Source organism: Paramisgurnus dabryanus, chromosome 17, assembly GCF_030506205.2.
Source record: "Paramisgurnus dabryanus chromosome 17, PD_genome_1.1, whole genome shotgun sequence".
NCBI lineage: Eukaryota > Metazoa > Chordata > Actinopteri > Cypriniformes > Cobitidae > Paramisgurnus > Paramisgurnus dabryanus.
The window spans coordinates 26,180,048-26,201,126 of record NC_133353.1 but is presented as its reverse complement, the minus strand read 5'-3'; the positions used below and the strand labels follow the sequence as shown (position 1 = coordinate 26,201,126).

The following is a 21,079-nucleotide window of genomic DNA, read 5'->3' as shown; positions in this document are numbered from 1 at the left end:
GCGAAGCTTTTCACAACATGTATTTAGCCCGTCATGTGTGTGACTCGTCATGTCAAAACCGTAGATTCAGAAGGTCGGATTTCCTTTTGGGAATTATTTCAAATCATGCTGGGTTAACAAAGAGCTTTAGCTTTTGCAAAAATATCCATGACTGTTTTATGTCTTTTCATTGTAGCAAAATTCCTTAATTCATGTACCAGCAGATTTTCACCAGATTGTTCTAATGAAATGTAATTTTTAAATAGTAAGCAGTTTAGCACATACACTGTAAAAAGTGAAAGTTGGATTAACTTTAAACATTACTTCAATTGGTAACTTTTTAGGTGTTACCAATTAAAGTATTTTATAAAGATGACTTCACTTAAAAATTTTTACTTGTATGTTGGGAAAAACTTACATTTTTAAAGCTACACTGTGTACTTTTTTGAGTTAATTCTTAGCAAAACCCTATGTTTTCTTTCAAAAGTATGTGCTCATTCATGTGTAAATACTTCCACCCACTAATCAATTACTCGTAAGTGTAGAATCTGCTATCTAAAATACATACGGTCGAATCGCTCGACTGGCTGAATCCATGTTGTGCCTCCATCTTTGAAATACATTCGCCGAAGAGGGACATACCTGAAATTCAAGCTCCGCCTTTCGCGCTTTCAGACTACACTCACGCTGGCCGCTAGCTGAAGCCTCCCGAGGTTGCATGTGTAGGCGGTATATGTCATCAAGACAATCTTATTTCAGAATATTAACAATTATAAAGCTGACAAGTATTCTTAGTTAATTGTAAATTGATGTAATATGCTTATGACTTGCGAATGTAATACTCAGTTAATTTAAATAAACCAGGCTTGATGAAGTATGCAGCCCGCATATGCGACCTGTGTAGACTGAATCCTTCGGATTCAACAACTGCTTGCACACCGTGATGATCCCGCGATCTAATGCTTTGATTTGAGCCAGATTTGAAAGCTTGTTGAAGACGTATTTTCAAGGACATTAAAACACGTCGCCAAGGAAGCGAAAAGGGGATTTAAAACGACAACGCGACAGGAAAAACAACAAGACCAAAGTCAATATTGGAGTAATGTTAGTTCCCTTTCAGTCGGTCACTACGACGTCACGTCGTGACCGACGAATTGGGAACTCGCTTAGAGAGACCAATCTGCTTCGTTTACTACAAAAACGCCAATGAACTTGGCATTGAGATATTTGCATAATGCTGGCGCCGCCCCGCCAGGTGCCTTTATAAGCAGCAGGTGCAAATAGGGAAATTAGCTCTTTCGCTTCGAAAGCCGGCTTTATCTGCTACTGAGAAGCTACTCTCTGCTCTTCTGGGAACGGTTGCTGAAGTTGATTGACAAGCAGTACTAACACAGCGGACGCTCGCAGTATTCCACGGCTCTGCATCTTTTTTGTTTTGAGTTTAGTGTGTGCGTTGCCTTCCCTGTGCGCATCATCAGCTGAGCACCTAAAGAGTGATTTCCCTAAAAGAGTGATACGTGAGAGCTCTGTGTCTTTTTAAAGGCAGCCACTCTCTCGTATATGCGGAGATCAGCGTCCTTTTCAGGATAGCTTTTCGCCCGTGCGATCTTGGATGCGAGAAGTATAAGGGTTCCAGTGACGGTCACGAGCGCTGTCTTCGTGCTCAGGCATCGAGCACTCCGGGGCTGCGTTCGTGGAGAGTTTCTGTTCTCTCTGTGAGAGCATAACCCTCTTGGATTGCGGAGATGACTGTCGTTTCTACGGGAACGCTGTCCGCGCCTTTGCAGTGCTGACGCCGCCATGGTGCGGCTGTCAAGCGCTCGCAGGGCGCCCTTCGCGTCACTACGCTGAGTAGGATGGAGGATGCGTCCTCCGCCTACCGGCCTTCTCATCCTCAACCGGTTGAGGCTCCGGTGGAGACTGCAGAGTCGTGTTCTACGATGTCTGCCGAATCCATTGGACCTCCTTCTGGTCCCGTCACTTCTGCAGCATCAGAGGGGTGTCCATTTTTCCTCCGAGGCAGAGTCGTTCCGGAGATGGCGGCCGTGCCCGCGAGCGGCGGAGACGGTATAGTTGGAAAGGTTAACCCCTTTCCGCCCGAACCGTCCCGCCCACATGATTGGTACTTCGGAGCTGCTCGGGCCTCTCGGTCCTCTCCTCCTGTGCCTTTCTTTCCCGCGGCACGAAGAGCTGACGTGATTTGCGGCCGTCCGGCCGTTCAGCTTCACCCCTCACCTCCCTCACCAACGGAGCCGCTAAGGGCGGGGACCCCTTCAGTGGAGCGGGATGCGTTCCTGGAGGGACCACCCAACCCTTTCCTCCCGTGTTTGTAGACAGTCGTCCGGTTACGGACGCTGCCCATCAGGCATGCCGGAGAGGCGGCTTCGGCCCTGCACGCAATAACGTTGCTGCAGGCTCACCAAGGATTTACGAGGGAGCCCGCGACCTTCAGTCGTGCGATGTCCACCACAGTGGTTCAAGATCGCCACCTTTGGCTGTGTCTGGCTGACATGACGGACGCAGACGAGAACAACTTGAATGCTCCTGTCTCTCAGACCGGCCTCTTCGGCGAGCCAGGGGAGTCGGACAGCTCCGCTGCGCAGACTGAGGCGATCTCCTAGGTCATGCCCCGGCGGAGGAGAGCTGCCCTTGGTCCACCACGCCGGCTCCTCAGTCTGCCTCTCGCCGTCGGCGTCCTGCGGCGACCACCTCCGTTCCCCTCCTCGGACCCCATCTCGGCAGCGCAGGGGAACCGGTCGTCAGCAGCTCGCCCCGCCCGCTTAGCCGCTTCCCGTGAAATTCGGGAGTTTAAGTGGCCAGTGAAGGGCGACCCGGATTGGCAGAGGATCACTCTTCAGGAGATGGAGCTCCTTCCCCCGATAGAGGGTCGGGTGGAAAATCCTTGATTTGCATATGTTCCACCGGCTGTTCGGCCGGTACCCACTTAACCACACATAAGAGTGCATTCCTCTTCCCTCTCTAGGTCTCCGGAGGATCGAGAGAGCCGTGAGCGGGTACACACCAGCTCCCCTACCTCTCCTCTATCGCCAACGGGTGACCTGAGGAGTCCGAGCTCTCCGCTGAGGAGACCGGACCACCAGCACCCTCATCGGAGTCTGCGCTCTCCGTAGAGGAGACCAGATGACCGTTACCCTCAGCGGGCTCAGGTCAGTGTCACACACACATACTGTAGATGTTTATGCTGTCACAGCAGACGCACCGGCAGTCCCACCTGTCTCGCTTCGCTGCCCCACCGCGGGTACTTCGGTAGTGTCGTTATTTCTCCTCGTACGGTGCCTGGGTGCTTGGCTTCAGTTCCCAGCCCGTTTCGTTGGGTTTTACGCACGATCCGCCTCGGTTACGAATCCGGCACACCCCAAAATTCGGGCTTTCGTTTCACTGTGGTGAAAGCGTCCGATGCACATGTACTGCGTGCAAAAGTCGATATCCTGTTGGCGAAGGATGTTCGAGCCGGTCCCTCTTACCGAGATGATGATGATGGGGTTTTTCCAGCCTTATCTCATAGTACCCAAAATACGCGGCGGGTTACGATCGATTTGATTTACGCACCGGCTCTACGAAGGTGTTCTTTTTGGATGATAACGCCGAGGCTCGTATTTCAATATTCAGATCGGTTTGCAGCCTTAGACCTGTAAGACGTGTACTTTATGTGTCCATCTCCCCTCGCTTTAGACCGTTTTTTCGCTCTGCGTCGTGGGGTGGGCATATTAATACTAAGTGCACCATTCGAGCTGTCTCTCTCTCTCTCCGTGTCTCCATAGTCACGGCATTAAAATGTCAGAGAGAGCGTTGTTCGCAATCTGCTTTTAGCTACGTCGACTTATAATAGCCCGTTCTTGGCAGACGTGCGCGAACACAGAGAGTTAATGCTTCGGCATCTCGCTCGTTTAAGTCTTCAGGTCGGCTGGGAAAGAGCAACTTTGCCCCGTGCAGAGGATCCTTTTTCTCAGTATGGAAATAAGACTCGATCGACTAATTGGCGTGTTTTACAAGAGCGCGCAACCAGTCAGTTCTGACTTGCCTCGCTTTAATTCGAGGGAAGTACGCGGTCCCTCTGAAACAATTTCAGAAGCTCCTGGACATATGACAGCATGCTGCGGCTGTGACGCCGCCCTAGCTGCTTCATATGAGACCGCTTCAGCGTTGGCTTACGATCGAGTCTCGAGGAGAGCGTGGCACATCGACATACACTGTGTAAACATTGCACCTGCGTGTCATTTCAATTTTTCCCCGTGGTAGACCCGGCATTTCCGATAGAAGATATGCCCCTGAGGGGTCTCCTGGCATTCTGTATATTGCAATGCCCTCAGCACGGGATGATCAGCCACGTATGACGGGCTTGCAGTCTCAGGGGTGTGCATAGCACCCCAACTGCCGCGAGCGGTGCGCTGTATATCTGGGACTTGTACGCTCCGCTATGGAGATGCGAGGGAAGGATGTATTAGCCGACACCAATAACATTGCGACTGTTGCGTTATTTACCGTTAAGGCGGTTTTGCGCTCTCGTCACCTGTCGCATCTCGCTCGTCATCTCCTCCTTTGGAGTCAGAAGCATCTGAGGTCCCTTCGTGCCATTTACATCCCGGGTACGCTCAATTCAGCGGCAGACGCGCTTCCCGAACTGCGCCCCCGGCGAATGGCGACTCCACCCCCAGACGGTCCAGCTAATTTGGAAGAAGTTCGGTTGTGCGTAGATAGATCTGTTTGCGTCGCCGGACGATACCCACTGTCGCCTATTTTATTCACTAACCGAGGGCAGCCTCGGCGTGGATGCGTTGGCACACAGCTGGCCGCGGGGGATGCGTTAAGACGCATTCCTTCCAGTGAGCTTTATTGCGCAGACTCTGTGCAAGTCAGGCAGGACGAGGAGAGCCTTTTATTAGTCGCCCCGTACTGGACTCCAGGAATTGGGTTTCAGAGTTAATGCTCCTCGCGACAGCCCCTCCCTGACGATTTCCCCTGAGGAAAGACTTTCTTTCTCAAGGAAGGGGCACATTATGGCACCCGCGCCCCGACCTGTGGGATTTCCATGTATGGTCGTTGAGCGCGCGCAAGGTTTAGGTGATTTATCGCAAGCGGTATCTAACACCATCGACGCGGTTCGAGCACCGTCCACGAGACGGGCTTACGCGCTTAAAGAAACCTTTCTCGTCACCCGGTGCTCTTCGCAACGCGAGGACCCCAGAGAATGCCCATTAACATTGTGCTTTTATATCTTTTACATAGGTTAGATGGTAGGCTGTCCCTCCGCCATTAAAGTTGATATCGCCGCTATTTCTGCTCATCACTCTCTTATCAACGGCAGATCAGTTGGCCAGCATGATTTAATTATTACATTTAAGAGGCGCTCGCAGGCTAAACCCCTCGCGCCCTCCCTCTTTCCTCCTGAGACCTGTCCATGGTGCTGAAGCCTTCAGGTCTCCCTTTTGAGCCTTTGCAGTCTACGAGTCTGAGGTTTTTATCAATGAAAACTCTGACCCTGATAGCATTGGCCTCCATGAAGAAGAGTAGGGGATTTACATGCATTCTCTGTTGACGATTCGTGCTTTTAGTTTGGTCCTGCTGTCTCACTGAGACCCAGACCAGGCTACGTGCCCAAAGTTCCCACCACTCCCTTCAGAGATAAGGTGGTGAGCTTGCAAGCGCTGCCCCCGGAGGACGCAGACCCAACCATGGCTTTGTTGTGCCCCGTACGCGCACTGCGACTCTACGTGGTTCGCACGCAAAGCCTCAGGACCTCAGACCAGCTCTTTGTTTGTTATGGTGGCCAGCAGAAAGGGAAAGCTGTCACTAAGCAGAGGATGTCTCATTGGATAGTTGATACTATCACCCTGGCTTATAATCTTCAGGGTATTCCTTGCCCCTTTAATTTGAGAGCGCACTCCACACGGAGCGTTGCCTCATCTTGGGCTTTAGCTCGTGGTTCCTCGCTAACAGACATCTGTAGAGCTGCTGGTTGGGCGACACCTAATGCGTTCACTAGATTTTACAGTGTTCGTATCGAGCCTGTATCCTCTCGTGTTCTTTCCTCACCAGGGGGAGCACGGAGAACAGTCTCGCAGGTCGGCTTGCAGCCTCCAACTGATGCTTCATAACTGTGTCAGTATGGAAGGCCTTCAAGAACAAAAATGCGTAATGGTTTGAATTGTTCTTCCTCCGCTGCCTTGGCAGCCTTTGTTGCGGAGCATTGGCTGTCAGCCTTTCACTAGCTGTATCCTCGCGAACCTACGTGTCTGGCTCGGGCTCCACATTGTGTCCCACCGGGTTCCTTTGTGAGTATTTTCCGTGGGGTTAATCCTACCAGCCCACGTTTCCCTTAGCAGAGCACTGCTTTGCTTACACAGCCACGGCTGTCATTTTTACCTCAACTACGGTTGACTTTCGCCCACCATTAGCCCTTAAGACGGGTGGTGGCTTCCGCAGCGTTCCTATCCCGCTCAGGTAGGGCGCTTCCCAGTCGCTGGCACTTCTGTGGGGTTAAAGGAACATCTAGTGCCCGGCCTTCTGCCTTAAAACCTACCTCCTCCTCCTTAAGTGGAACCGGAGGGCTTTTACGCAGTCACTGGAAGAGGTCAGCCCCTAGTGGCGTTTTGATAGGGATTCCCAATTCGTCGGTCACGACGTGACGTCGTAGTGACCGACTGAAAGGGAACGTCTCGGTTACGGATGTAACCCTCGTTCCCTGAAGGAGGGAACGGAGACGTCACGTCCCGTCGCCACAGGTGCTGCCACCTGCTGTTTATCGACCGGTCACTTTCTCCCGGCTTTCTCAGCGAAAAGAAGCTAATTTCCCTATTTGCACCTGCTGCTTATAAAGGCACCTGGCGGGGCGGCGCCAGCATTATGCAAATATCTCAATGCCAAGTTCATTGGCGTTTTTGTAGTAAACGAAGCAGATTGGTCTCTCTAAGCGAGTTCCCAATTCGTCGGTCACGACGTGACGTCTCCGTTCCCTCCTTCAGGGAACGAGGGTTACATCCGTAACCGAGACGTTTTCCAAGATGGGGCTCAAGAGAGACAGAAGTTGCCTACTTTCTATCTTCTCCACAGGTAATTCAGCATATTCGTTTACATCTATACAGTCTATGTTGTAAACTTGAAGTTTTATAGTTCCTTGGCTAACTATAGCATGATTATGCATAACACTTGTTGGTGTAAACATGTGGTTTAATGTGCTCGAACAGCCACACGCCGTCTCTCCGCCCATTTATGTAATCTGAGGTACTGAGATAAATGTTTTTCATCTTTTCTGACCTCTAGCACAAACACACGGTGACAGCCCTATTTTTAGCCTTTCATTGATAAAACTAACGCCGCTGATCTGCGCGTCTTTCGTTTCATTTCACAAGCATGTGAAAGTTGAGCGATCTTATTTCACCAATATCAGAGAAATCTCTTAAAATATACACGGACATGTAACATGTTTACTTAAAACATAAGCATTGGACTCTGACATAATATTAGTTCGCGTCCATTTAAATCCGCCATTACTCCCGCTCATGTTTAAATGACATGAGAGGGACTCGTCCACAGACCATCCCCTCAGTAATCTGGAGAGAAGCAATCGAAAATGGACAATAAGAGACGAATTTAAACACCAAGTGTAAACGTGATGTATCTCTCTCGTCCACTTGTGATCCGATCAACGAAAACACATCTTAATACCAAGTCTAACAGCCCCTGGGATATTTTTTCCACGGGTCGATGATAAAGGAGTGTCTAAGCTACGTTTATGGTTGGTTTTTGTATGTGATTTTAAGCGGACATATCATGACAATCAGACTTTTTCCACGTTTAACATAAATCTGTATGCTTTGACGGATCACAGGCAAAGTACATTGCAAATTGTTAATTTTTTTCATTGCTTTTGCTTTGTAGCTACTGGAAGCCATGTTAACCTTGTCATGACACAGCCTGGCCACCGTATGAGTTAAAACGTGTTCCGAATGGGGGGGGGGGGGGGCTAGAAAGTAATATTCAGTTGGTTGTCATATAGAATTTCACCGCTAGATGGGAGTAGATCCTACAAAGTGGAGCTTTAAGTTTTTTTTTTTTAGTAGATCCAACTTTCACTTTTTACAGGGTAATGGCATAAATAGACAACATGATCTCATGGAAAGTCGTGTTATAGTCACACAAAATTTTATATATTTATTTGTGTCCATGGAACGAAATGTAGATTTTTTGATGTCTTTTTCGTGACGCAAATTTCTATAAATAGTTTCTGGTGTCCGTGGTACAACTTTCTTCTTCGTATCATTTTATGATAAAAACAATGAGAACACCAAATATACAAAAATTATTTATAGAAAGTGTCACGAAAAAGACATTCGTGTTCACGGGACGAAAAAGCTGAATGTCGTGCCATGGACACGACTAAATTAATAAAATTTTGTGTGACTATAACACGACTTTCTGTGAGATCAGTCTGTAAATAGAAGTTAGATATAGATTTTAAAAATGTACTTACACATATACTGACAAAAGCATAGAACCCTCTTAAATTAGATTTCTTCCTTACCCTCAGCCAGAAAAGCCTCAAAGTGTCATATTTAATTTGTATAGGTCAATGCGTTTTAGTACAAAATGAGCCTTTAACACACTGACAGAAGCATCCATGAATAACACTAACCTAATCACACCGGCAGCAAGTGTGTCACACATGTTGACTGGTATGTGTGACGTGCCCACCCTCACACCCACAGCAGTCCAATGGAAAATGACACTTGCTGGAAGAAGCGAGATGGCTGAGGATGACATACCTCTGCCCCCTTTCTGAGCTCTCAGACACGCTGTGAAAATGATGATCGATTGCACGTTGAAGGGACTCCGAGTACAGTAAAACTTGCCCATAGAGCACCACCTGCTGACAGCTTATGCAATTTATTCTTTATGCAGACAACCTACTGAGTTCATGTATGTACTCATGCATGTATTAAAAAGGACGGAGGGAGTGTAAGAGATAAATGTACACTACAGGTCAAAAGTTTTGAAACACTTGACTGAAATGTTAACAATACAACCTAAAGGTGTACAGTATGGTCAAATGCCTGAAATTACTTTAGTATACAAAAATATACAAAACAGATACTAAAATGTTATTTAAAATTTTTATTTTTTTTAAATAGGTGACTAAATATTTAAAAAAAAAAGGCTGGATTAAATGTGAAGTCCTTCAATATTCTTCAGCTTAGAAGTTCATCCTAAGGTGAAACGTTAAGAAGCTTTTTGATCAAATGACACAAGTAAGGTTTTGCAATTTCTAGGCAAAGGGTGACTGCACTTCAGATGATAAATTAGAACAGAGTTTCGATTTATTTTGGATGCTTTTAGTAACAGCATAATCCCCACATACATTTGTGTTATGCAATAATTTGTATGAGTTTATTATTATTCTAATGTGGAAAAAATACAAATAAAGAACAAGTGAGTATTTTAAATCTTTTAACCGGTATTGTATCTTTTCAGTCGTGTTTGTCCTAACTTACTCCATGGAGGCCTCATGTAAACATTTACAATCTGGTTTTACACAGAGGGATGCATTCATCTGTAGTCATGTGTTTTTGAGAGCAAAATGTAAATACATGAGCTATATATAGGAGAGAGCTGGTTGACACTATAGGAAACATTGACAGTATATCTTTGATCTTAGTTGTGCTTTTGTATGGCAGTATTATGCACCCACTTTAGATGTCTAAGTTTGTTAGATTTTGTGAATTCTGTAAGACACACTGTTAGATGTCGCTGTAGATTTAGCAGCACTGTACTGTAAAAATCCACAGTACTATACTGTATGTGTACATTACAGTACAGTACTGCAGTTCATAATGCATTCTGGGTAAATTTGTTTGAGCGGGAACATTTTACAGTATATTTTGGTCTTGATGTAACCTTGCTGTAGCCATTGCTGTAATGTGCCAGGTGTACTTGCAATAATCAGAGAAAGTGCGCCAACGTCAAATCACACAGACAGAGGGAGCGCACAACTCTTGGCTGCAGCTGAAGGAGGACGATTGATTTCTGTCAGTTCGGTAAGTTTGAAATATTTCTGTTTCATGAAAACTTAATTTTTAGTTTAAGAATGTTGTCAATAGTTTGTCACAATATTGTTTTAAACGTGCAATGAGAGAGAAAAACGGTCGCCAACAAAGTTTCAATCTCCCTCAGAAAGTAAGCTCACGTTACACACAGATGTCTACCGCTGCTTTAACTCGCTTTACACCTTTTTTTAATGAATATAGGGTTGTTTTAACTAAATTATGACGGTTTGTTGAGTTTATATTGTGTTGAAAGTGTGGTGACAATGAAACTATTTTTAAGAAATGGACAAAGACAACCCGCCAGCGCGGTCTTGCGGTCCCAGCATAACGGTCGTTTATCTCGGCGTTTCATCCGTTCAGTTAACGTTAGCGTCAGAGAAAAGTATTAAGTTCGACTGTTTGGCAAGGCTGACTCGTGGTTGTAAACAGATAGGACTTGACACCCCGTACACAGCATAGTACCGAACTAGTTACTCCACAGAAGTGAAAACAAGAAACCTCATATTTAACTGGATACATGCATCGAACTCATCGCAGCTTTAACTTCGACCAAATATAATTCAGACCTGGGCTCATCTTAATATATCAGATGAACGAAAGGGATTGCCGCGCTTATTGTTGTTGTTATTATATTACGTTATATCAGCAAAAGCAGAGAATATCTTCTCTTAAGCGTTTTACACGCCCAGTAAGTTGTCCAATACATTTTTATGGCATATTGTTTCCACCACTTCAGATGCATTACACGCTGTATATAAGTTTCCAAAACGCATCAAATCAATGCACGAAAAGAGAATGGGCTCCGCATTTACGTACCTTTGTCTTCTCGTCTCTGTCATCTGATCCTTCAACTCTGGATGTAAAATAGTCCATTATAACATCGTGTAGGAAACTGGCATCACCAGGATTGCTCAGATTTAGGCGATCATGTTTATCTTTAAAGTGAGCAGCTAGCTACTAACTTGTTAAAAAACTTTGCGTGAAATAGTGTTACACCGCAGCCGTCCGGGTAAAACATTAAAGGGACAGTCCTTTTACCTTGTCACTATAAATCGCTATTTTCTGCAGTAAACGAGACATTTTCAGAGATTTTCTGTAGACAAGATGTTATAGAATAATAATTAAAAAAGACTTATTTAGATATTTATATATAATATAACAACTAATATATATATATATATATATATATATATATATATATATATATATATATATATATATATATATATATATATATATATATATATATATATATATATATATAATGTTTTACAACTGACTTAACACTTACAGTAATGTTTTATTTGTTAGCATAGCATGATATTAGATTTAAACACTTAATACATTTTTAAATCAATCACTTTGTCTCTGCACAATGAACATTATCAAATATTATTAATGTTGTAAAATATATTGTTCATTGTTAGTTCATATTAGCTAAGGCATTACCAAATGTTAAGGAATAAACTCTTATAGTAAAGTGTTACTAAGTTTTCTTTTACCATTTCCTTCACAATGTCTACTTATTTCTATGGCTAACAGATTTTGTAACATTTGTCTTTTTTACAGTCTTACCATTGCTTGTAAGTCGGATTGGGTAAGATGGATCATCTTTAAAGGCACCAGGCAAGTACATGATGTACAGTTACAAGTCATGTATTTTTTGACTGCAATATTAAATGCTTTCACGTCACATGTAAAAGTACACAGGAATGTGCTGATCACTTTTTATTTGTAGTTTACATGAGTGTCATTGCACTTTTCAGGAGTTAAGGCAGATGTGGAGGCACAACGGGTGACACCAGACACACACCAAGCACATTATGTTCGGTAAGTTTGCACTTTACCACTACAGTTTCTTTAAATACCCATGTATACACTCATTCACAATTCCCACACACAACACTGTAACACGACCATACACAACATGTACACAATTGTCTTAGTTTGCCATGTAGAAATATACAAACAGAAATATTCAGACTTTGGTTATAAGAAATTTAATTTAATAATTGTATTTATTTAGCCGAGGTGTCCCTGGACTTTATTGACAAAAGATTTTGTTTTCAGAATAAAAAGTTGTGTCCAAATCAGTAACAATTGTACTTTCTGTTCAGGACATTCAATCATGACATGATCCATGTGGATGCTGTCCATTGAGGAAAGAGTTTGTTCAGCGGTAAGTGAATCTTCTGTATTTTAATGTAATTAGGTGTGGAACAGTAGAATAAGAGCAAAAGGTTTCAGAATAGGAGTAAATTCAAGGCTGAGTTTAGTTTTTTAAGAATCTTTTTCTATCTTATATTTGTTGACTTAATGTTTATGATATTTCTAACAGGTTTCTGGATATAATTAATTCCAAAGATGGGAAAAAGTGCACATCCAGACAAGGAGCAAGCAAAAAGACAAGGAACTTGGTGCAGAGAAAAGCTGTGGCCATTAACCCCCATGTGAACAGCTTCATGCAGTCCCTGATTGAGTTCGAATGGACGACTTCAAAGTAAAGGCCACTGTGGTCTGTCTGCCACAGTTTAATGCATTTATTTTTAGTGTTAAATGAAATTCAAGTAGAATATTTAAAACTATGGGCCAGTGTTCTTTTTACCACAGTGAAATGTTACCTTTTAGTCGATGATGGACTTTAAACTGAAAACTTCAAACTATGGAAGAGTGTTCTATTTGCCAGAGTTAAATATGTTACAGCAGGGGTCTCCAAACTTGTTTATACTTGTTGATTTTATTTTATGTTACTTGATTATATGTTTATTATTGTTTAAAATCTTGTTTTAAATATGTTTTGTTTCGATTAAATGTTTTTTAAATAAAATTTTGATACAAGCATTGCTTGGATTGCCTTTTAATTCATTATGTCATGTCAAGGATAGCATTTTTACCATATTAATAACTATAGATTTAAACCTAAATATCTAGCTATTTTATATAATATTATTGTATTAACTGTAATAAGTAATAAATAGTATTTATGAGTCAATATAGACATTACAGTAAATTACTGTAAAAATAGACTACTGTAATAAAATATTGTAAAATTACAGTACAGTACTGCTTTGTAACTATACAGTACTAGTTTGTGTACTGTAAAATGGTATTACAGTACAGTACTGTAAAACCAAAATACAGTAACTTGCTGGCAACCGTGCTGCCAGTACCGTACTGTAAAAATACAGGGAAATCGTTAACAGTGCAGGTTTCAATTTTATCATATTATTTAGAAAGAGTAAGCAAATGGAGGCATGCATAAAACCACGCGCTTTAAAAATCTGCATAAAAATTGCATCTTTGGTTAAAAATAAAGAAAAATCTGTTATTGAGCATATACAAAACACAGTGTTCAAACGTGTCTTCTTGCCTTATGGCATATAATAATGATTTATAATCTAAGCTGGATTTTGCGGGAATTGTCATTTGTTTTTAATACACGTAAAGATAAGCACCTCAAGTAACAGGCAATTTTATGTTTCTAATAAATGTAACTAAAAGGTTGAACTGTGTTCTTAGGACAAGGGCAAATTTCATTAATGTCAGGGTGTCACATTTTTATTGGGTTAGGCTGTCACACTTGTTTCTTCTTGTCATTTTATACAGTGTATTAAAATACAATTTCTATTAGGTAAAACAGTTTGATATCAACATGCTCTATATGATGCAATTTCTCATAATCTAATTCAGAGATTAGCGGCATCACAGTTTGATTTCACATTGATTTCAATCTTTCACATAGCAGTCAATAATAAATCAAGGTTATATTTTCATAGAATGTTCTTTACATTATTCCTTGCATTAAAATCAAACATTTAGGGTCAGTTTCCTGGACATGGTTTAGATTAATTCTGGACTAGGCCTTAGTTATATTAGGACATTTAAGTAGTTTTTACAACCATACCTTACAAAAATCAATACTAGTGTACATCTTGAACCAAAACAATGGCACTGATATATGTTAAGGTATGTCAGGGCAAGCTGTTATTAAATTATGGCAGCTCAAACATGCAATTTAGTCTGATACTATAATAATCCCTGTCCGGGAAACTGATCCTTTAACTGTTTACATTACTTAATCCCCTATGAACTAACATGAATAACTGTTTTGACTTTAACTTACAAAAATTAATCGCAAAATTAGACTTATGAAGTATCATGAAACATTTTGATAAAAAGTCAATGCTATCAAAATAAGAAGCATACAGTTACAAACATTTCTTCATGTACTATTTTGCACATGATTTCTAATTACACATCATTCAAACCAATTTAGTTGTTTTTTCCACATTTAAGGGGAAAACTTTCATTACAGCAACGTGTCCATGACTGGATTTGGGTTCTTTGACATGGAAATGTTTATAATTAAAAAAATCAAAAAAATTAAAAGCTTCAGTGCATGTTATAAACATTTACAGTAGAGAAACATGTGGTATTTGGTTATCATTGGTCAGGGGCATCAGTTTGTGTTGAAAAGTGGTGGGGACAAAACATCAGATGAAAAAACATTACAGCAGGATGGGAAAAATATTGAATAATGGCGCATCAAAAATGGGCATAGCGTAAGCCAGTCAACAACACAAAAATACTTAGCATAAATCCCTCAACAATGTCAACTGCACATGTAACAGTCCCTACAACACCAGCTCAACCGAACAGTGCCAATACACTATACTGTAAAAAACAGTATCACGTTATTGAAAGTCAATGAAATTCATTACATATGTAAAAGAAAACACACCATAAGCAACACAACATATGTGACCCTGGACCACAAAACCGTACACTGCAAAAAAAAACGATTTTCAAGTAAATATTTTCTTTGTATTTTTGTCTTGTTTTCAGTAAAAATATCTAAAAATTCTTAAAATAAGATGCTTTTTCTTGATGAACAAATTTGTGCATAAAAATCTGCCAATGGCCATTAGCAGATTTTTTTTGCTTGTTGTATGCACAAAATCACTTAAATTTGATATTTTTGGTCTAAAAACTAGATTTTTGCTCATCAAGAAAAAGCATCTTAATTTAAGAATTTTTTGATATTTTTACTGAAAACAAGACAAAAATACAAAGATATTTTTTTCTTGAAAATCCGACTTTCTTATTATTTTTTCTTGTTTTCAGTAGAAATATCTAAAAAAAATTAAATCAAGATGTATTTTCTTGATGAGCAAAATTACGTCAGAAAATAAGCCTAATTTTTAGACAAAAACTATGCAATTTAAGGAAATTTGTGCTTAAAACAAGCAAAAATATCTGCCAATGGGGTGAGATTTTGCTTAAATTAAGTGTTTAAGAAAAAAAGAAATCTTATTTTTAGATTCTTTTCTCACCCCATTGGCAGATTTTTTGCTTGTTTTAATCACAAGTTCACTTAAATTGTATATTGTTTGTCTATAAATGAGACTTATTGTCTGACGCCATTTTGCTCATCAAGAAAAAGCATTTTAATATAAGATTTTTTGATATTTCTACTGAAAACAAGAAAAAAATACTAAGTAAGAAAGTCATTTTTGCAGTGTAAGTCGCACAGGTATTGTTTGATTTTTCAGAACATTTTAACCAAATGCTTTCAAAAAGTGGTGGGGACATGTCCCCAGCGTCCCCAGTGTAAATGACACCTATGTCATTGGTAAATGTAGAGACAATATAAGGAATATAAATGTGTCCAAGACCAATTTTCTCATCCTCCACAACAATTTTCAATTGTGTAAGCCCTCAAGGAATTAACATTTTCACAAAAAAAAAAACATTGTTGGAGGGGACATAATTGACTGTGACACTCAAGATGGCTACCAGGTTAGCAGTTCTTATTTTTTCTCTCCAGATAAAAGTTAAAATTTTGTTTACCTAGACAACTTTTTAGTACTCATTACCGAAACATGAGTTTGTAAATGCATATATTTAATGTAATATCATGTTGCGGTAATGATCATTTTTGATAATGATAATAAAAAAATTTTTTTAAATAATTTTATAGGAAATATTTTTTAAATCCTCTCAAAATAATGGTTATAGTAAGTTCAGACCTTAATCTTATATGTGCAAAAAAATTGGCTTCAAGGGCTTTTTAAAAATTCTGATGCTGGACACCTTCTAAATTTGGATTTCGTGAGAATCACTGTATTGTTCATTGTTTGTTCATGTTATTTAATGCATTTGCTAATGTTTACTAATTTAGCCTTATTGTAAAGTGTTACTAATGACTTTAGCTAGACCTAACAGACAGTATCTCATTTTTGTTATTTAAAAAATGAAATAATAATAATTTGACATAAAATATATAATATTTGGTTTGTTATGATTGTTTATTGCTCTACATTTAGCTGAAAATCCTATAAGCCATTTAATGGGAAGCCCATGCAGTTGTTTCATGTTATCACAATAAGTGTTTTTGAATCATGTAGCCTAATAATTTTTGTAATAGCCAAACTACACACTGAGTGTCATTAATAATCCTGAGAAATATCTACCACAGTAAAAACAACCTGACAGCCAGCCCCATTTACCCTATATTACACATAAAAGCACACATACTTGCACACATAAATATTTAAAGGCCTATAAAATAAAGATTCTCCTTCACGATAATGCATTTGCTAAAGAAAAAACACTTTTGGAACTGTGTCATTGAGAGCTCATAGTCTTCCAAACTATTTGTCTAAATCTTCCCCGCCATCGGAGGATAAGTGCTCTCCATGTGCTCTTTGCTTGTTAGTGGTTGGCTGATTTCGACCACATTTTTTGCCACTAAGCCATAGAGATGCTAAAGCAGAGAAGGGAAACAGGAAAGCTTAAGGGCAAGAAACTGCCTGTCATATGACTACATCTGGCCACTTACAATAATGAGCTGTTTATGGTCAGATGAAGCATGCTTTAGGAAGGTCTACTCTGTCTAATAAGACTCTCTTAAAGAGGATATTAGTTTTAAGCTCGGACCACTTTAAAAGTAAAAAGCAACTTCTGAGACCGCAGTGTCCGAGTTCCTAAAGCATACTCAATTTTGTGCCAATGCGAAACGTGCTCACTCATGTTGTGATGAGCTCTCTGTAGTCAGCGGATGGCAATCGTCTCGGGACGAGTCGCTCAGCAAATCTCACGGGGGGGCAAAAATTACATATTTCCAAGATAAGGCGTCTGGGTCAAGATCAAAGTCAAGGTCCTGTCAAGTCTCATCACGCTCAGACGGGCAAAGCAGCCTTAATTGTCGATATAGCACGGGGGTATTGACACCTGTGACTCCCCCACTGGAAGGCTCAGTCACCTCTCCTTTCACCTTGTCATTTAGGACAGCAGCTATTCTTGAAAGCGGCCTGGCATGCCAATATTAAAAAGGTTGCAATTTATGAAAGGCCAGGGTCAGAAAAGGACTGATCAATGTTCTGTATTCACTTCATATCCAGTGATATCCCCGCTGCGGGCTCGACCCTCCTGCCGATATTGTTCTTTTTAGTCCACTACTGATCTTGCAGACGAATCGATACGCTCGGCGGTGGTCTGACGTGGTGGAGAATACCTCATTTGGTGTGAAGATAAGAGTTTGCTCCTCAAAATGTAGCACAGTAGCTTTAGAAAACAATTGGTGAGCACAGATAAGAAAAACCTTTATATGCCAACCCCATCTAAAATAAGATATTATTTAAAGACATTATTTATATAAAATAAGATATTACTAAAATAATGATCTCGTTCGTTAAATAGTTTCACTTTAAATACGCTTAATCCCGGCCTCAGGTTATTCAGAAATACCGATTTGTTGGCCAAATCCATTAGGAGCCTGATAAAAATGTTAATTTACAAGAAAACATGTCAGACTCACTTAGAGGGTTTTGCTTCTGAGCTCTTCAATTTTAGCCTATGAGGAAAAGTATAACTATGCAAGCTTTGTGTTTGTTTCTTCAACTATTTGAGATACTTTTGTACAAAAATGTTTTGGAAACACAAACAAAAGTGCCTTTCAGTCCGTCAAAACATTTTGATAGGAATGTGGATAAATGGTTGAATTTTCGATCTGCAGTAATCATTCGAATAGAAAAAATGCTTTTGGAATGTTTGTTTTTTAATGCGCCAACGCAGGGTTAAGGGTACATTCACACGGGGCGAAAGCATTAACGCTTGATGAAAGGCTTGTCTACAGGGTGGCCAACAGCCAATCACAGTGGCCGCAACACACGCTCCGGTCTTGCATAAACGTAATTGGCTGGCTCGCACTAGGTTATTTGCTTAAGGCGATCTGATTGGCTGATGCACGCATTGGCGCTTGAAAAGTTGAGAAATGTTGAACTTCTGCCGTGAGCAACGACAGTGACGCGACGTTGACGGATCCACAATTCAGTTCGGCAACGCATGACGTCATCCATTAAAAGTAAATGAGAAGCGTTAACATTTTTGTACCGTACGGCTACTGCTCAAGTAATGCTTTTTCACTTCACCTCAGGGCCGGCGCTAGCTATAGGCAGAGTAGGCAAATGCCTAGGGCCTCAAGCTTGGAGGGGGGCCTCCATAACTGCTAAATCCATGTGCGCTAGTCCGACAGCAATAAATACAGTTTTAAGGTGAGTTCGACTTCATACTGCGCTGCCGCCGTAAGAACCGCAGGTGTTTGACATCAAAGTAACTTGAGAACGATTGATAAGCAAACTCCTCTGTATGATTTCTCGATTCGCTCTCGCGGTGCTTTGATATCATCCACCTGTCGGATCTTGCAGCACCTCATGAAGTTAAAGAAGCCTAGATGAACAGCATTCAAATCTCTGCAGCAGACCCACTTTGAGTGACGCTGAAAGCAGCTATCACGTCCTTTTCCTGCTTAGCAAAGCGGCATGCAAAGACAGTTCAGCACATGATGCAGGTATTTTTAAAAAATGAATGTCTGGTAATACAATATAATATACAATCTGAAGACTATTTAAATCGTAACATGTAAGGGTATATGAGCTTACACTCCTTTAAACACATGAACCCGCCTTTAAAGTTTGTATTTAAAATAGGGAAGTAGTATAATAATAGATCATCCAAACAGCGCCGTCGAAAACGTGACATCCTTAAGAGATGTTACCAATGGCTCGCTCGTTCCTCCATCAGCCAATGACTTCGTGGAAAATATTGATAGACAAAACATGTAGCCAATTATATGAAGAATACAACTATATCTGTGTAACTTCTGTGTGTTTGGACTCATGCTGCGCTGCAAGAACTGACATAGAGATGACGTCAAAGTACCGCGAGAGCGAGTCGAAATTAAACTACTCCGTAAGATTTCTTGAAGCGCTCTCGCGGTACTTTGACGTCATCATACTGCGGCACCGCATAAAGTCAGTGACGCGGCTGACGTACGATGCGGCTGACTGTTATTTGTTCCGCCCCAGCTTCTTTTATTTTTCTTTTGTTTTGTGCGCCCGAGCTTTACAGTCTGGGGAGACGCACGCTATAAGTTTGAAAAAAAAACTTAGCAAACATGTCTGAGGAACAAGGGCAGCCCACTACAGTCACGTGACTTCACGCTCGAGCCGGAAGAGAAGACAATGCTGAATAAAGTCGTAATTCTGCTATTTTTGGACCAAACTATATTTTCGATGCATCAACACAATCTTACTGACCCACTGATGTCACATGGACTACTTTGATGATGTTTTATTACATTTCTGGACATGGAAACCATACATATATTTTCAATGAAGGGGATAGAAAGCTCTCGGACTAAATCTAACGATAAAACATCTTAAACTGTGTTCCGAAGATGAACGGAGGTCATCCGAGTTTAGAACGACATAAGGGTGAGTCATTAATTACATTATTTTCATGTTTGGGCGAACTATCCTTATTTAGTAGTCACGCTGTTCCCTTTGGGGGCAGAGGCGAAAACAAAAGCTTATACAGTATGTAAATATACACACAGACAATGACGCCCCCCGCTGCACGCTAGAATCTCCGGAAAAACAAGCCTAGTTTAACCGCAAAATGTACGCTTTTAAATATACAAAAACTACTATCTCAAACATGGAGAGGCTTCTTCGTGATCTCAACTAACAGATTCTGCAATAAAACGAAAATCACAAATTTTGAAAAAAAAAACTTTGTTTCTCATTTTCTCGAAACTTGTGCTGCCGACTTGCGTCCCTGGTTTCCGTGACGGGTCACATATATCCATAGTCTTATAGATAATTTTATACTGTATATTGGTTCAGCAAGGGGCTGATCACACCAAACGCATTTATGACAGTTGTAGACGCCTTTTTTGAATGATATTCTATGGGCAGGGAGCGTTTGCGCGCTGTTTATGCGCGCAGAATGTCTTGCGGTTTTGCCGCCGGCCGCAGCATGCGCTTTTGAAGGAGCGCTGAGCGGAAAAGCGCCCAACGTCATTTGCGTCTTTCCATGGTCCAATCGAATGAGGGGAGAGGCGGGCCTTTCGTTGTGGTGACGGAGGTTTACAGTTGCTTTGATTTCTTACAGGGTAGGAAAACACTTTCTCAGATTATTCTGAAAATTAGAGGGGTGTGAGGGGCCTCCAACATAAATTTTGCCTAGGGCCTCCAAATATCTAGAACCGGCCCTGCTTTACCTGTACTGTTTTTTTACAGACTTTAATGTAAAATATACATGAAAATGAATTTGTTTGCATTTCTGATTTTTAACGCCAGGTTGTCTGTTTTCGTCCACAGTTTCAAGTGTCATTTAGACATGCTCGGCCCCATCATCACATCATAAGAGATTTTTTAGCTTCCTGTTACATAGCCTACTTTATTTTGTTAATACAGCGCTAAACGAGACAGACACGGAGAACGAATATCCATACTTTATGGAAAATTAAGTGGATAACTACAGATGGCCGCACTAAAGCAATAGCTCCGCTTTGCGAAATTTTGTTAAATTAAGCTCGTAACTTTTGCACTGTCAAGTCAGCTTACCTTATTGGTAAAATAATGTTAAATTCAGTTATTCTTGTCACATCCATCTGTTGTTTTTACCGGAAAACCACGGAGCAGAGTGCGTTTTCTCCGCCCCCCCCCCCCCTTCAATATTGTAAATGAACAGGC

At 41.2% G+C, this 21,079-nt stretch overlaps 1 long non-coding RNA gene across 1 annotated transcript; it reads left to right on the top strand.

The window, feature by feature from the left end:
* The first annotated feature begins 9,728 nt into the window (after positions 1-9,728).
* LOC141280939 (uncharacterized) lies at positions 9,729-12,881 on the top strand. Its single transcript, XR_012335283.1, has 5 exons — positions 9,729-10,031; positions 11,610-11,666; positions 11,807-11,870; positions 12,158-12,219; positions 12,379-12,881. It is a non-coding gene; the product is annotated as an uncharacterized lncRNA (long non-coding RNA).
* Positions 12,882-21,079: the final 8,198 nt, after the last annotated feature.